This window comes from Culex pipiens, chromosome 3, assembly GCF_016801865.2.
Source record: "Culex pipiens pallens isolate TS chromosome 3, TS_CPP_V2, whole genome shotgun sequence".
NCBI lineage: Eukaryota > Metazoa > Arthropoda > Insecta > Diptera > Culicidae > Culex > Culex pipiens.
In genome coordinates this window covers 52691563-52709108 of record NC_068939.1, presented here as the reverse complement: position 1 = coordinate 52709108, position 17546 = coordinate 52691563, and the positions used below count along the sequence as shown (strand labels likewise).

The window sequence follows — 17546 nt, the reverse complement described above, 5'->3', positions numbered from 1 at the left end:
AATCAATATATGATATTTATTTGATTGTAGTTTGATCAAATAGAACAGAATTTTTATTCGACAAATAAAAAAACCACTCATGTCAACTAATTTGTATAAGCATTCATTATTTTAAAATAAACGTTAAATAACCTGAAAGGAATTGGTCAGTTTTATTTTTCTTCAGAAAAATATATTTTTCAGTTTTCATGAATCTTTTTGACTAGGTTTGAACCGCACTATGAAGTAGGGTTAAACTAGTTAATCATGAAAACAACAAAAAAGGACATTTATCGAAAATTCTCAAAACCCGAAACATCATTCAAGTATTCATATTTGTAGTTTTATATTTTAGAGGACCTCAGTGTTTGCAGAGTGGGAACCTTCAGTGGTTGAATCATAATCCGATTGAATATTAAATCGGTTCAAAATGAATGGTTTTGCAGGCAACATCAAAACCAGTTATTTGAATGTTGCTCTGTAATGGCCAAATCTCGTTTTCAAATTTAACACATTTTACAACATAAATTTGAAAACCAAATTGTTTTTCAAAGCGGATTCTTTGATATTTCAGAAGTCTTTAATTGGCAAAACATTAATGATTTAAAAAGAATCGGCTTAAAAAAAATCTAAACTGCAACTAGAACATGAAATCAAAATTTAATGTGTGTTTTGAATAAATTTTTGCTGTCAAAATTGCTCTTCACACGCAAATTTGAGAAAAAGTACTTATCCAAATGGGATAAAACAATTATTTTATTGTGTTTGAAAATATAAATTGCATTGCAAAAAACGTTACTTAATCCACCCTTAGGTGATTGTTGCCTTTCTCACATTTAGAGGATAATGCTATCCAAAATAGATCCACAAGGGCGGACCTTTCAGTGTTCTCAACAACTTGATTCATTATTCATACCATCAGATTGGGTAGTCAGATCTTCATAATTCAGGGCACTTATGTGCGCATAACTTTTGATAGGGTAGTCAGATCTTCAAAATTTTGAACTTGTTGGAAGGTCTTTTGATCACCTATCCATCGACAGGTTGCATGATACATCCGGACAACGTTTTCATCGAAATATATGAGATATGGCCTCCAAAAAGTGCATAAATAACTCTTAAGTGCGCATAACTTTTGATAGGGTTAACAGATCTTTTGAACTCGTTGAAAGGTCTTTTGAATACCTTTCTAAAAATGTATAATATGACGGGGTTTCTTACACAAACCACCCTTTTTACAATCTTCCGGACTTTTGTTAGAATCGTTTTTTTAAGCATAACTTTTGAAGTACTTTACTAAATTTTATAATTTTCAATAGCGACTTATGGGACCCCAAGACGGATCGAATGAGACCAATACGGTCCAAATCGGACATTTGCTCAGAATGTTATTCTGAGTCGATAAGTATACATGAAGGTGGGTCTAGGAGGTCAAATTAAGAATTTCGTTTTTCGATTTTATAGCCTTTCCTCAGTAAGGTGAGGAAGGCAAAACACTGAGGAGAATTTTTTCTGATTATTCAAAATCACACAACATTTCACGGTATTGGTCAAATTTCACGGCTCAGAGTAATTTTCAAAGCGAAAAATGGCTGGCCCTATTAATGAACTATTCAAAACTTTCCGATTTTTTGTAGAGATAAAGTGAACATGTTAAAACAATAAAAAATAACAATAAAAATTGGTCTGCTTTTCAACTTTGTAGAACATTGTAACACTCTTGAATTCTGAACTTTGAGTACGCTTTGAAATAATTTGCTTAAATTTGTACACAAAAAATACAATAATTTAACAAAGAAAAGATAAATTTCTCTAAAAAATTTAAATTCCTGCTAAATATCAAAGAAACGGCAAGAGTTGCAAACAAATGATGTTCGTTAAGAATGTACTGTAAACCGGGGTAACATTGATAAATAATTGGTAATTTTTAAACACTGAGTAATTTTAAGCTCAAGAAGCAGTTTTCAACCAAATTTGAAAATTGTGAAACGTTAGTTAACTGTAATGATGAAACCATTAATAAATTGAAAAATTTGAATACGTTCAAAATGAAATGTTTTTCTCAATAAACATGCGTTTGAATCGGAATAGGGCATCATCAGATTCATTGGATAATTTTACACTAAGAGCAACAAATTTGTTTTTCTAGGTTGCAAGTTTTGAGTGTCATTGAAACGGAAATCAAAAATATCTTCAGACTCATAGGCATTTTGAGTAGAACCATTTTCGTAGTAAATTTGTAATACGTATGCATCTGTTTTTAAATTGGTTTTGGAGGCAACAAACATTGATATTATTATGAAATTAATCATGTTTGCTTGAGTTTTGACCAAACTTGGAATTGTATGTTTACATGAACAAAAATATTGAATAAATTTAATAAAAAGTTAATAAACTTAGTTGAAAAAACTTTTGATTGAACTTTTTTAAATGAATCATTGGAAAAGAAACCTTTTTTTCATCAAATTATTTTTATCAGTTCCTTTTTTGGTACAGGGACCTGGTTAGGACCGAATCGGCATTTGTAATTACATTGCTCTTTAAGCTAAGAGTATTTGCAGAGGATCTTGTGTGTAAATGTTAGTGGGATGGAGAAAAGAAACCTTACTAATGATAAGGGTTAGTGAATTTTTACGATGTCGCGGACAGTATGAAATTCGTGAAATTTGAAATTTCCGTGGAATCCCATGAAATTCAGCTTTTTTAAATCAATGCCTAATAAATAACATAAAAAAATATTATTTCCAAAGAAAACAGGAGATTTAAACTTGGTTTATTCAGGATTAATTTAAATTTGCTTACTTTTATTATTTTTGATCTTTGAAATCAGGCATTCATATCCGTTTTTTCTGAGTCCTGCTCAATTTTCATGATGACTCATTTTGATGGTTACCGTGGAAATTTCAAATGCTCGGCTTGAAAAATCGATCGAACTAAGAAAAATTTTAACAATTTTTTGCCGAAAGATAGCAAAATATTTATAAATTTTCTTTAAATATTCTTTCGAGTGTTTTTGTTTTCTGAATCAAGATCATCTTAAATTAAATTTTAGAGATTTCGTAAGAAATTATATTGTTGTTGCCTTTTGATATTAAATGAATAGGAGATGAAAACATTTTAAATACTTTATTGATGAATGTCGCAGAAGATACAAGTTATTTCAATAAAAAATGTAAAAGGGAAAAAATAAGCAACCTAGACAAAACAAATTTAAGCTATAAATGTCGAATATAAAAAAAACTATTCAATAAGTTACAAAAGTTCCATTATTAAAAAAAAGGGGAAAGAGCAAAGCAAAGCAATTAAGCAAATATTTTCTTGTAGTGTCACGTCAAAATTGATGGACAAAAAGTATATTTTATTGAAAAATGATTTGATTTTTTAAATAGAAAGTACTTTTTGTAATTTAAACCTAAACTTTCCAAGATTATTTAATCATTTTTTACGTTCCGTGAATTTTGAGTTTCAAAATTATGATCCCCGTAAAATTTTAAATTGTTATGCGTGAAAAATCACTAAGCCTATTAATGATACTTGATAGTTTGATTCATTTATGTCGGTATCAATAATTAATTAATAAAAAAAAATTAAGCGGCAGAAAATTTGCCTAAAATTGGTCCTTCAAATATTTTATTTATTTTAATTTATATTTCAACACACATGTTCCAAGCAATCATTTGCATTTAGTCATTCTTATATAAAATTGTCTGATCTTTACGGTAAAAATATTATCAGATTTGAAAAATGTGACCTAACATTTGAAAACGGGCAAAAATGCTTTTATAGCGGAATTCGGGTTAAATGTACCCTGGATGATTTTTGCCGATCGAGTGGTTATTTTTACTGGATTCCTGGAACATTTTCACACAACTTAAGTGCATTTTGGATGGCCGTATAAAACCTTCGCTCTAAATACAGAGCGATTTTTAAGAATTTTTTTTTTAGAAATGGAGAATCAGGGCAAAATGAACCCTTTGCCGTTAAGCTCGGCTCCACTTACGATTATCTGTATTTTTGTTCATTGTTTGAAACTCTTTTTTTTGCCGTGCCGAGGTCGGAAATGTTTAAAACTTTTTTTTAAGTTTTTTGATGGTTTGTATTAATTCATAAGAAAGGAAAAAAATCACAATTCTTAAAAAGAACAGGTTGATGCGGTATATCTGGAATGTTTGCTTAAAGATTTTACATGTTCAGAAGCTAAACTTTACATTGTTAATGTAAAATAAATTTGTATCGTAGGCAAAAAAAAACAAAAGAAATAGTTGCATGCTTCGAACCGCAAAATCCGTCCGCCAACTGTTTCACTATCTTGTCGCACATGGAAGAAGCTCAGGGAGTGGTATCAGCATCAGCAGTACCGATCAAATTTCGCTTCGAAATCAATTTCAACATGCTGCGAAACCCGTAAGATGTACGCTATGCTATGAGTTTCGATTTTCGGAGAATCGTCGTAAAATCAATCCCACTGGGTGTGGCTCACTTTCTTCGGCTCCGCTGCACTTTTTGCGAGTTCATCTGGCAGGATTTGATGCGTGAGCACAGTATTGCATTTCCTGGGTAAATGATCATATACAGAGATATTGCAGCACACTTCAAACGAACTTGAGGAGGGCACATCATTTGGATGCACTCGATGGCATAAGTCAAGCGTATAGTTTGTAATATTGCCAAGATTGCAGCTTATAAGCTGATGAGTTTCGTCTGATGTATTCCATGTGGAAAGGTTACATTTTGATTGAAATGTATTTGAGTTTTTGATATTTTACCTCCAAGATGAGAAAATAATCCAAAACAATTTGTTTACTTCATCTGCTAATGAAATACAACTTTCCCCCTCTAATGGAACAATATTGACCTTCTGGGAAGGCCATCGTCTGCAGGATTTGCTAGAATTCCCTCTTGGAGGTATCGACCAGCGTCGTGCTGCCAGCGAGAGTTAAATCATTTTCAATTTTCGTGTACTGCTCAATCAGTGTCCGAAACGAAGGTTCTCAGTAAGTTGTCAATTTCTTGACTTTTTTGTGTAACTTTTTTCCAAAAAAAAAACTTACTACAAAAGATTGTTTTGTTTACCTATTTCTAAAACTGGAAACTGAACATATACGTGAAATTTTTCAACCCATTTTTAAAAATCATTGTAAATATTCCTGAGAATTTCAACCAAACATCAAACTGGGAAAAACGTTTCCCATCCCAGCTTTCACCGCTCTCTCGCGCCGTTTAGTTGCTGTTTGTTCCCGGTTATTGATTTTCCCTGGAACACGTGCTGCCAGCTGACGGGGCAGGGAAATTAGTTTTAATGGAAATCGGCTGTGCTTTGAACTGGTGCTGCTGCTTTCTGGCACTGGGTTTCGCGAAGGGTTCGGCAAATCAATTCCGATTGAAAGGTTGAAACGTCGTTCCTTTTTTTAAAATCGCAGGATTTTCCGGGCACGCGTTTCATGTGATGTGTAAATGACGGGAAATTGATGTGGGTTTTCCGTACTTTCATTGAACTTTGACGTGCGTTCTGTGGTTTGGGGTAACTCAATAAATTGAATGTATTTCTTAAATTTTCTAAAATCATGGAGAAAAAATCAAATGACCTCAGAAACCATTAACTTCAGCTTCAGAAAGCAATTACAATAATATCCGTCAATAACTTAACCTCAAATCACGAAATGTGACGATGCAAATTGGTATCAATCATGAATGAAACCACTAAATAGCGCAACAAAAAAATCATACACGTGCTTTTGACCGCTACCACAACCATTTGCTGCTCGCGGAAATTATTTTCCTCCTGTTCGGAGAACCCACTTTCCCACACAGTCATGCTCTACGGTTGGTCGAGGTTAGGTTTGCAATATTTTCCCTCAAATCCCAATCCGAGCTTACCATGACTTTTCACTGCAGTAGTCGCCCGGTGATGAAGCGTTTTGCAGTGTTGGAAGCGATTTTTTTCGATTTCCACTTTTTACTATGACCGCAAAAGACAACCATTACCGGGTTTTACATTTTTGGTTTGTTAGGGGAGAGTGGGGAGACTTGATCCCCTTTTTTTGTATCGCACATAACTCTGTCAATTTATCACAAAACTATAAACTTTTTGCATGAATTGAAAGCTTAAACATTCATCTATGTTTGGCTTATAAGGGTATTTCATCAGATGAACTCTTCGAATCATGCCAAGCGTTTTAAAAAAATATTTTAAACCGGCATTTTAAAAATGTTAGGGGTAACTTGATCCCCCTTTCAACATTTTGAAGAAATCTTAAGCAAAATGTTTCTTATTTATCCAAACTTTTAATTTTCTATAAGTTACAGCAATTTAACATAAAACCTGTACGTTTGTGTTCAAAATATAACAAGTTTAGTATGTAAAATATTTGAAAACTTAAAATATTATTTTTAGACCAAAATTAAGCATGTTTACAAAAGCTGGAAATTTTTGTTTACAAAACTTTTGAAAAAAGGTTCAAACTGCAGTTAGTTATGTACAACTATACTAAAGGAAACTATATATGAAAACCCAGCCCAATTAATTAATCTTGAGGCTGATTCCAGTGACTGTAAAAATGCGGGGATCAAGTTTCCCTAAACGCACTTTTTTCAACAATTGATTGTAAAAATAGTATGACGATAAATTTAACATCAAATGCGTAAGGTTTTGGAGTTGATAAGTTTATCAAACAATTCATGTGTAAAAAATATTTTTTTTGAATAATTTTTGAGTGATTTCTATACTTATCAAAACAAAGAAAAAAGATCTTTTGGAAGTTTTTGGCAGCTCGTTTTAGAAAAATGAGTGTAACTCAATCTAAACATTTTTTCAATTTTTTCTTTGTTTTCAACATTGAGTTTTAGTTAATTTTGCACAACTCTCTAGAACAAAGCTAATTGTTTTACCCACATGCTGATGAGATACAGGCTTGGGATCAAGTGTCCCCGGGGATCAAGTCTCCCCACTCTCCCCTATACGTTCATTGAAGTGATATGGAACCGCAGCAGTACTTCTTGTTTTTCTTGTGCGACGAGCTTTACAGAAAACAAAAAACAAAAAACAAAAAACAAAAACCAAAAAACAAAAAACAAAAAACAAAAAACAAAAAACAAAAAACAAAAAACAAAAAACAAAAAAACAAAAAACAAAAAACAAAAAACAAAAAACAAAAAACAAAAAACAAAAAACAAAAAACAAAAAACAAAAAACAAAAAACAAAAAACAAAAAACAAAAAACAAAAAACAAAAAACAAAAAACAAAAAACAAAAAACAAAAAACAAAAAACAAAAAACAAAAAAACAAAAAAACAAAAAACAAAAAACAAAAAACAAAAAACAAAAAACAAAAAACAAAAAACAAAAAACAAAAAACAAAAAACAAAAAACAAAAAACAAAAAACAAAAAACAAAAAACAAAAAACAAAAAAACAAAAAACAAGTTTCAAATTCGGAATGTTTTTCAGTTCAATCAATACTTCTTTCCTGTGAATTAAAGTTGAGATCCAGTTAAAATTACACAAATCCACGCAGTGTTAGTGCATGGGAAAATGAAAGATTACCGTTCTACGCTACACTTCGCATTAGCAGCAAATTCCGAAAAACATTTGCATACAAACCAGAACTAATCTCCTTAAAATGTGTGGAGGAAAATTGTTCAACCCCCTCGTTCGAGCGGTGGGTATGGACCTGAAGGGCCGGAATCGTCGAAAGGAAGTGCCATGTAAACTCATACGACGACGGTGATGATGATGGTGATGAGGGCGCAAACATACCGGTGAAACAAACAACGGTAACCCCCTTCCCATCCCCTTTCGTAACACGTGTCGCCGGGGACTTTGACGTGGGGCGGAGCATAAGCCCCTTTTCGCTCCAGAAGGCTGGCAAAAAATATTCGCAAAAAAAAAATCGCGTTGAAAATCGAGGGATCCCAAAGGGGCGGTACCGAGGTCGGTTTGGAGTGGTTTTGAAAACAAACACACACACTCACATGTTCACATCGACACACGTGGACACGGTATTGAACCGGGCGAGGTGACGAGAAGAAACCTGCAAAAATCAGACTGCAAATTAAATGGTGTAAAAACACTTTGCCTCCACTTTTAGAACCCAAGGGCGCGCGTCATGGCCGCCGAAAGGGGGAGGGGGTGGAAGGGTAGTCTTCCATCTTTTTTTTATTTTTGTGCTCGTCACTCTTCTGTTGGTCGTTCTAAAGAAACTTTTGACTCGCTTTTTGCATCATTCATCAGTTGTTAGGGTGGTTTTTTGTAAAACTTGTAAAAAAAGCAAGCTTAAAAAATGTGTCTTCAAAATGTTAATTTCAAACTCCAAACTTCTTACTTCTTACTTCTTTCTTCTTACTTCTTACTTTTTACTTCTTACTTCTTACTTCTTACTTCTTACTTCTTACTTCTTACTTCTTACTTCTTACTTCTTACTTCTTACTTCTTACTTCTTACTTCTTACTTCTTACTTCTTACTTCTTACTTCTTACTTCTTACTTCTTACTTCTTACTTCTTACTTCTTACTTCTTACTTCTTACTTCTTACTTCTTACTTCTTACTTCTTACTTCTTACTTCTTACTTCTTACTTCTTACTTCTTACTTCTTACTTCTTACTTCTTACTTCTTACTTCTTACTTCTTACTTCTTACTTCTTACTTCTTACTTCTTACTTCTTACTTCTTACTTCTTACTTCTTACTTCTTACTTCTTACTTCTTACTTCTTACTTCTTACTTCTTACTTCTTACTTCTTACTTCTTACTTCTTACTTCTTACTTCTTACTTCTTACTTCTTACTTCTTACTTCTTACTTCTTACTTCTTACTTCTTACTTCTTACTTCTTACTTCTTACTTCTTACTTCTTACTTCTTACTTCTTACTTCTTACTTCTTACTTCTTACTTCTTACTTCTTACTTCTTACTTCTTACTTCTTACTTCTTACTTCTTACTTCTTACTTCTTACTTCTTACTTCTTACTTCTTACTTCTTACTTCTTACTTCTTACTTCTTACTTCTTACTTCTTACTTCTTACTTCTTACTTCTTACTTCTTACTTCTTACTTCTTACTTCTTACTTCTTACTTCTTACTTCTTACTTCTTACTTCTTACTTCTTACTTCTTACTTCTTACTTCTTACTTCTTACTTCTTACTTCTTACTTCTTACTTCTTACTTCTTACTTCTTACTTCTTACTTCTTACTTCTTACTTCTTACTTCTTACTTCTTACTTCTTACTTCTTACTTCTTACTTCTTACTTCTTACTTCTTACTTCTTACTTCTTATCCATTTTTATTTTCTTCAATTTCCAATTAATTAATCCGGATCACCCTAACGCAACATGTATGCATCAGTACCGTAGCTCCCTTCTTGCAACCCGTTGCACCCCCTCGTCAACCCCGTTGCACTCATGTGTGTGCATTGCAGTGGCACAAATGTGTGTGTGTTGTGTTGTTGCAAAGAACGAGGGGGACGAACCTCCGGCAAAGAAGAAGAGAAAGCAGACAAACCCAAAGAACACCATCACCACCAGCAGGACTCAAAGGATTACGTTGCATTTTCTCACTTTTTTGTAACCTGCTATGGGCACGGACTAGGGGGAGGGGTGTGTTCCGAGAACTGAACCCGTACACAAACCGGTGTGGCGTGTGGTCCTGCTGTGTGGGGAGGAATCTAGAGTGACGGTCGGTGAGGGCACTTCTGGGAAGTAGGTTTAAGACAACGCGTCCGCCATTGCTGATGGCGATGTTCCGCTAGCATTTAAAAAACGCGACCTGCCTGGCGACACCACCTCTTTGCTCTTTGTTGGCAGAGCTAACAATGGAAGGCACATTTTAAATTTTAGTAAAGTTTTACCAATTGAATCGGAACAAGAATCGAGCTTAGAAAAAAAAAATAAAAAAATTGTGATTGAAGAAATATGAATGTTTTCCGATACTGAGTAACACTCTACGTTTTCAAAAATCGGGGTTTTTTGTATTTTTTATTTGGATGATACTATATCTATGCATTTTCTCTGTTAAATAAAGCCATTCTGCATTTTTTTAAACTAATTGAATCTAAATAATGGATTTTAGAATGATGTGATGTCTTTGGCAATGATTTAGGATATGATAAGGACTTTTTAGTAAAAATAGGCACAGGGATGGAAATCCCGATTTCTTTATTTTTCTTTCCATAACTTTAAGTTTAATTCTTAAAATACGGATTTTTTGTTTTCGATTTTTCGATTTTTTGAAAAAGATTTTTTTTTGGATTTTTGGAAAAAAAAGTCTAAAATATTGCAAAACAAAATTTCAAAATTATTTTTTGCAATTCCGTCTTGAAACTTCCTACTTTTCCTGTCATTCTCGCGTGACGAAACAGCCTACTTTTATCTACTAAAAATAACAGAATCGAATAGAAACACATTTCAAAACTAATGCTGAAAAGTTCTACTTTTCAGCACTGAAATGGATGCTGAAAAGTTGAACTTTTCAGTACTAGTTTTGAAAAGTAATACTTTTCAACATTTTTTATTGACAAAATACATGACTTATAATTTCACTCAATGGGTGTTTTTCAGAAATGCAAAAAATGTTGTATGGCACTCGTTGCAAACCTTGATTTTTTCAGCACTTGTCGTATTTATCCAACTCGGTGAACCTCGTTGGATAAATTTACGACACGTGCTGAAAAAATATTCTTTTTGCAACTTGTGTTGCCTACTTTTCTGTACCAAAAATAACAGAATCGAATAGCAACAGTTTTCAAAATAAATGCTGAAAAGTTCTACTTTTCAGCACTCAAATGGGTGCTGAAAAGTTGAACTTTTTAGCACTTGTTTCGAAAAATAACACTTTTCACCATTGAATCAAAACGATTTATTGACAAAATACATAAAAATTTTACTTAAAATTTCATTCAGGGTGTGTTTTTTGGAATTGCAAAAAATGCTGTATGGAACTCGTTGCAAAACTTGATTTCTTCAGCACTCTTCGTATTTATCCAACTCGGTGAATTTTTTTTGAATAGTTTTCAATTCAGTGCTCTTCGAATTTTATAACAAATTTTGCAGTTTGTTGTAAAAATGTATTTTGAATTGTAAATAAGTATTTGCAAAATATTTTATTTTTTCTTATGAATTCATTTATAACATTTGTTGCCAACAATTCAAAAAATAAATATTAGATAGAAAACAATGTTTGAAAAAAAAAATAATAATTTTAAAAACTCGAAAAAAGGCGAATTCAAGAGTTTTTTTTATTAAAAGTAAAGGTTTTATAAGCTCTATGAGAATACTCAAGTTAATAAGACCTTATGAATTAAAACATGTAGAATTTTATAAAATTACTCTATATAATAAAATGTATGAAAAATAGTTGTAGCCAAACCATGTTATTAGTAATGGGTAATTCTCCGCCAACTTACACGAAATCGGAAAAAATGCCCCGACCCCTCTCCGATATACGTGAAACTTTGTCCTAAGGGGTAAGTTTTGTCCCTGATCATGAATCAGTACTCTATTTTTCGATATCTCGTTACGGAGGGACGGTACGACCCCTTTATTTTTTTAACTTTCGAAAAATACATGTTTTAAATTATTTGCAGCCCGAATTGATGATGGCTTGGAAATTTTGTGTTAAATTGAATTCCCGATTTGAGGCCGTACTTAGAATTCCGAAGAAAAAAAACATATTTTTAATAAAAAAAACAAGCAATTTTATGATAAATTTATTGTACTTTTCGAATCTGCAACAACCCAGAAGAGTAATTTTTTCATTCAGAACAAAATTTTTCATTTTATTATTTGGTGTTTTTTGTAACTTTGCAGGGTCATTTTGTAGAGTGTAACGATGTTCTACAAAGCTGTAACCATCACAAGTGATCGCAATTTAACGAAGAATTTTTTTTTCCGTCCAACGTTCGACACTAAATTCCCAAACCATTACCGTTTCAGTCTGCAAATTATTAAAAAACACGCTTCTCCGTCACGAGACATCAAAACATGGAGCTCAGATTCGTGACCTGGGACAAAAATGACCATAGGACAATGTTTCACGCAAATCCAAGATGGGTCGGGGCAAATTTTTCTGACTTCATGTGAGTTGGCGGAGAATTACCCAAATCAGTTTTGAAAATACTAACCTTTCATGTTAATCCATAGTGACAAAATGGTCTACTTATCATCACCAAAAATCGGACAAAAAATCATTATTTTGCAACTTTTGCTAACATAAACTTCATTATAAGTTGGACAAATATTATTTTTTGATAACAGAGCAATGTACTCGAGATCTGGCCCAAATGGTATCAGCAATAACTCATATTTTCCTTTCTTCTCTTTGCAGGTACGTTATCGATCAACATTTCGTTCAACTCGCAAGTACTCAACTGTAGATTTCAGTAACATAATCAGCCACCAACTGCCAACAACAACTACGGCTATATTGCGCTTCAAAAATCCGAAATTAATTAGGGTCGGTTGATTTACGTTACCACTAATAAGCTACATCGTAAAATCGTAATTCGCACGCAATGGTGCTCCAGCTTCATTAAACCAATTGAAAAATCAAGCAAACAAAAAAAAAATAAGCTCAATACTTGAGCGATATGGATACTACAACTGTTTTGTTCATATTACGAGCTCATTTTCGAAACTACGAATTTTCATTGCTCGCTGAACTGAAGCCCCTCGAAAGCTGCTGGATTCAAAATTAATGAATTGGCGCTCATATCTTCCAGTACTCAATTTCAGTTGGAAAACCGCGTTTTGAATAGAAAAGTCCTTGAAAATATGTTATCCACCTCAGCGGCTGGGATCACTCCAGTCATATTTGAAACCACCAAAGTGGAAATTTACATTTCAGCCACCGGATATCTACAATATCCTGCGGTTCGAGTCAGGGTGATGATTTATCGATTCTCATATGGGGAAGGGGTGGAAAAAGGGGTTCGATTTGTGTAGCAAATCATCACGGGCATTATCGACACGATTTGATTAATGTCATCGCCGTTGATGGATGTCACATAGTTGAGCAATTTTCTACGGAATCACCAATTTTTGTTTTACTATGTTTAATTTTTTTCAAGACACCAAATCGATCAAAACATTCCTTCAATAGAGATTTTTGAATTTTCTGAAATCATTTTTTGTATGGACAGTTGCCAAATTTATAAAGAAAATTATATGGACAAAATAATGATGCAAAATGGCTTCTTTGGGCATACCGAAGGCATAAAAAAAGTTTTAGCCGTATTAAAAAATACAAAAATAAATATCGAATGTCCAAAATCTCAGAGAATTGATCTTATATGTATTTTATAATGTCTTTTGGAAGGCACAGTTTATGTTGATTTTTGAATCAAATATTTTATAACACAAACCGTTATAAAATTTAAAAATTTTAAATAAATTTAAGGATAAGAGCAATTCTCTGAGATTTCGGTCATTCGATTTTTTTTGTATTCTTTAATCCGGCTGAAACTTTTTTGGTGCCTTCAGTATACCCAAAGAAGCCATTTTGCATCATTAGTTTGTCCATATAATTTTCCATACAAATTTGGCAACTGTCAATACAAAAATGATGTATGAAAATTCAAAAATCTGTATCTTTTGAAGGAATTTTTTGATCGATTTGGTGTCTTCGGCAAAGTTGTAGGTATGGACATGGACTACACTGAAAAAAATGATAAATGGTAAAAAAAAATTGGTGATTTTTAAATTTCACTTTTTGTCACTAAAGCTTAATTTGCAAAAAAACACTATTTTTATTTTTTTTTTGATATGTTTTAGAGGACATTAAATGCCAACTTTTCAGAAATTTCCAGAATGGGCAAAAAATCTTTGACCGAGTTATGATTTTTTGAATCAATACAATTTTTTTCAAAACATAGAAATATTGATCGCAAAAATTTTCAATTTCATTTTTCGATGTAAAATTGAATTTGAAATCAAAAAGTACTGCAGTGAAATTTTGATTAAGTGCACCGTTTTCTAGTTAAAGCAATTCTTATTTTACTTTTTCAAAATAGTCGCAGTTATTGATTTTTTTTAAAATAGTTCCCATGTTTGCCCACTTTTGAAAAAAAATAATTTTGAAATGTTTAGAAAATTCTCTATATTTTGCTTTTTTGGACTTTGTTGATACGACCCTCAGTTGCTGAGATATTACCATGCAAAGGTTTAAAAACAAGAGAATTGATGTTTTCTAAGTCTCACCCAAACAACCCACCATTTTCTTATGTCGATATCTCAGCAACTAATGGCCCGATTTACAATGTTAAAATGTGAAACATTCATGAAATTTTCCATTTTTTTCGAAAACAATATTTTCAAAATTTTTGAATCAAGACTAACATTTCAAAAGGACCAAACATTCAATATTACGCCCTTTTGAAATGTAAATCTTGATTTAAACTTCTTGAAAAAATTTATTTTGAAAAGATCGGAAAATTTCACGAATGTTTCATATTTTGACATTGTAAATCGGACCATTAGTTGCTGAGATATCGACATTAGAAAATGGTGGGTTGTTTGGGTGAGACTAAGAAAACATCAATTTTTCAGTTTTTAAACACTTGCATGGCAATATCTCAGCAACTTAGGGTCGTATCAACAAAATCCGAATAAGTAAAATATAGAGAATTTTCTTAGCTTTTCAAAACTATTTTTTTCAAAGGTGGGCAAACATGGGCACTATTTTGAAAAAATCAATAACTGCGACTATTTTGAAAAAAGTTACCTAAAAATGGTTGTAACTTGAAAACGGTGCACATTATCAAAATTTCACTAAAGTACTTTTTGATTTCAAATTCAATTTTACATCGAAAAATGAAATTGAAAAAGTTTTGCGACCAATATTTCAATTTTTTGAAAAAAATGTATTGATTCAAAAAATCTTAACTCGGTCAAAGATTTTTTGCCCATTCTGGAAATTTCTGAAAAGTTGGCATTTGATATTCTCTACAACATATAAAAAAATAGTGTTATTTTGGCAAATCAATTTTTAGTGACAAAAAGTGAAATTTAAAATCACAAAATTATTTTTACCATGTATCATTTTATATCAGTGTAGTCCATATCCATACCTACAACTTTGCCGAAGACACCAAATCGATCAAAAAATTCCTTCTAAAGATACAGATTTTTGAATTTTCACATATCATTTTTGTATGGACAGCTGCCAAATTTGTATGGAAAATTTTATGGACAAACTAATGATGCAAAATTGCTTCTTTGGGCATACCGAAGGCACCAAAAATGTTTCAGCTGGATTTAAAAATATGCTATGAGAACAGCTCATAAGAGAAAAAAAGAGAAAATGCTGCATTATACAAATTTGCTGGTTTTTCTTAAAATATATCCAATCATAAACTCTACATTGTTGAACGTGTATAACATGTTAGCATCCTTTCCTTAGAAGGGATGGAAATCTTTCACAAGCAAGTGCAAAAAGTGAACAAACATGTTTAAATTTGATAGATTTTTTTCCGCTCGAGATGTATCGAAACTCTCGGATGCACCACCCCGCGGCAGCCTGAAAAGGGAAAATCTCACAAACAGGAACTAACACCAGTTTTCCGACGATTTCCCTCCGAGCAGTGAAAATTCCAGTAAATGGGGAGAAAAGCGCTTTTCATTTTTTTTCTTCACACCCCGCGTTACAACGCTCGTTTGTGCATGGTGATGGCTCTTCGAAAATGAGGCAAAGAATCGCGTGCAAGTCGTTCTTCTGTACACGCTCTAGAATGGTAGTTCTGGATGTTGTGGATGTAGATTTGTGCAAACATTCAGTTGGCGCTAAAGGAAGCTTCAGGAAAAAGGGGTGATTGGAAAAGCACAGACTGTCAAGTTGATTTGCGTCAAACTTGCGATTGGACAGTGGGAAAACTGAGAGCTCAAATTTCAAGCTTGATAATTGAAAATTAAAAAATTGAAGGTGTAAAATACAAAATTGAAACTAATCCAATAATTGAATTATTGAAGCTGAAAACTGAAATCGAAAACTTCAAACTTCAAACTGAAAACTGAAAACTGCACCCATAACTACAAACTATTCCCACTGTTCACCTCCTGAACGTACCCAACGACGTCCCAAGGAAGTGCTGCTGTTTGGCAGTTGTGGGTTTTTGTGTCCCACCCACTTTACCTCCCCCAATCCATCCGCTAGCTGTTTACATCAATTTCGTATTGAATGGAAATTGAATCGTTAGTTCGTCACGTGGAAAATGTTATCGTCCCTTTTTGCGTTCCTCCTGACTGGGCGCGCTTCTGCTCGCTCCGACAGCTTTCGCTCGCTCGGCTCTTTTGTACGAAAGAGCAGCCCCGGTCTCGCCCTGAATGTAGGCAACCGGCAGCGCATTTTGTTTGCAATTTTGCACACGGGATTTTTTTTCGGGGTTTCATTTTTCGAGGACCCACTCTCGTTGAGGGTTGGAACTGCTGGGAGAAAGGTGCCCAAGGAGTGATTCTGCTGGAATGCCCCTGGTGGAGCCTGATGGTCTACGAAACGGTTACCGTCAGGTGGAGTAACTCTGCTTTCGCTTCTTTAACTTGAAACGAGTTTCGCATAGTTTCGTTGATGTCAAAGTCACCCCACGTTCGCTCAGCACCTAAAGAATGTTCAGTAGAACGACGACGACGAACTCGAGAGAGCGTTCCAGCACCCACTTTTTTCCCAGGATGGTGATGTGTGCTCAATTTATGGAAATTAAATCGATTTGTTCGAGTGGTGGGAAATTTGCCCCCTTTCCTTTCTTTTTTTTGGGGAAAGAAAATGAGAGCACGACTATGGGTTGGTTGGGAAAAAATCCCATCGAAAAGTACACATAATACGCCAACTGAGTGAAGGATTGCCACTTTGACGTGAAAAGTTTGGAGCTCTGATGAAGTTGGGTGAAAATATGGAAAGTGGTTAGGATTTTTTCGAATGAGAATGATGTAAATGCATTCAAACAGCTGAACCATGAACAGGTAGACGAGGTGTTTTTTGGTTCAAGGTGCTAGAAAACTCACTTCAGTTGTGTTCTTTGAAGAATGCAAGTGGAGGTATTTGGCACAATATTTAAGGATTATTTTTGCTGCAGAAATAAATTTCACCCAAAATCATTAACCACACATGATTTTTTTTATAAAACTATTTATCCAGTACATTTAATGGCACTACGCATTGAGTGCACTTCAAAGCATCAAAGTTTTTTTGAGAAATTTCGCGGCTAATACCAATTTTGAAAAAAAAAAAAAAAAACAAAAAATTGATTACAGTGCAGATTTGATTAGCCAAAGTCCTGTAAAATCCAATTTTGCGCTTTCTTGTGCACGATAGAGGTGGACCTCATGTATTTATTTAACAGGCATTCATGCGAAATTGTAAAACATTAGTATAATTTTCTCGAAAACACGATGGTCAAGTCAAAACTTTAATTAAAAAATTTCAAAATTACGCCAAAAGGTGGCGTTTAATGTGTCGGATTGTTGTCAATTGTAAGATTCTTGAGTAAAATTTAATAACAAACCACTTTGTCGAAGACGACAAACGATCCGAGATAATCCTGACAAGTTATTAGCGAAAGAAGTCGTTTATTGTATGAAAAGATTTT

General features: G+C 33.3%; 1 protein-coding gene across 1 annotated transcript in view; it reads left to right on the top strand.

The window, feature by feature from the left end:
* The window catches only part of LOC120412892 (semaphorin-2A), a 142155-nt gene that overhangs the window by 18471 nt on the left and 106138 nt on the right, over positions 1 to 17546 (top strand). The gene's annotated exons all lie outside the window — the stretch shown is intronic.